Below are 1,135 nucleotides of genomic sequence, written 5' to 3'. Positions count from 1 at the left end.
GAAGTAGCCGAAGGTGGAAAGAGCACTTTGAGGAACTCCTGAATCCAACTTGCACGTCCTCTGGGGTGGAGGCAGAGCTGGAGGATGATGGAGGCTCAGTGTTGATCTTCCGGGAGGAGATCACTGAGGTAGTTGAACAACTCCACAGTGGCAAAGCCCCGGGGATTGATGAGATCCATCCAGAAATGTGAAGGCTCTGGGTGTTGAGGGGCTGTCATGGTTGACACACCTTTTCAATATTGCGGGGAAATCTGGAACAGTACCAAATGAGTGGCCAGACCAGGATGGTTTTTTTTTTTTTGGGTTCCCTTGTTGTTTAAAAGGGACCAAGAGGATGTGTGCCAATCACGGAGCGTCACACTCCTCAGCCTCCCTGGGAAAGTCTACTCCACGGTGCTGGAAAGGAGGGTCAGGGCCAATGTTTTAACCTCAGATTAAGAGGAACAATGCGGATTCCGTCCTGGTCGTGGAACAACGGATCCAAGATCTTTACTCTTGCACGTATCCTGGGGGGGGCTGGGAGTATGCCTATCCAGTCGCCCTGTGTTTTTGTGGTTCCCCAGGATATGTTGTGGGAGGTGCTGCGGGAGAATGGGGTGAGGGGGTCTCTCTGAGGGCCATCCAATCTCTGTATTCCCAAAGTGAGAGCTGTGGCTGAGTACTCACCAATAAGTCAGACTTGTTTCAGGTGGGGGTTGGCCCTCCACCAGGGTTGCCCTTTGTCACCAATCCTGTTTGTGATTTTCATGGACAGGATATTGAGGCGTAGTCGTGGGGAGGAGGGCTGCAGTTCGGGGAGCTGGGGGTTACAGCTCTGCTTTTTGCGGATGATGTGGTCCTATTAGCTCCATTGGTCTGTGACCTCTAGTGCTCACTGGACAAGTTCTCAGCTGAGTGTGAAGCGGCTGGGATGAGGATCAGCACCTCTAAATCTGAGGCCATGGTTCTCAGCAGGAAACGGGTGGCATGCATGTTCTGATATAAAGTTGAGTTTCATCAGCATAGAAATTGAAAGCTATCACATGTCTCCTGATAACATGGCCAAGGGGGAGCATGTATAAAGTGAAAAGGGTGGGGCCAAGGACCAACCCTTGAGGGACACCACAGGTGACAGTGTCTGTGTCCGACTTGGCTC

The sequence above is a fragment of the Echeneis naucrates genome, chromosome 18, assembly GCF_900963305.1.
Source record: "Echeneis naucrates chromosome 18, fEcheNa1.1, whole genome shotgun sequence".
In the NCBI taxonomy this organism is placed as follows: domain Eukaryota; kingdom Metazoa; phylum Chordata; class Actinopteri; order Carangiformes; family Echeneidae; genus Echeneis; species Echeneis naucrates.
The sequence above is the reverse complement of the archived record's forward strand: the minus strand, read 5'-3'. Positions refer to the sequence as shown.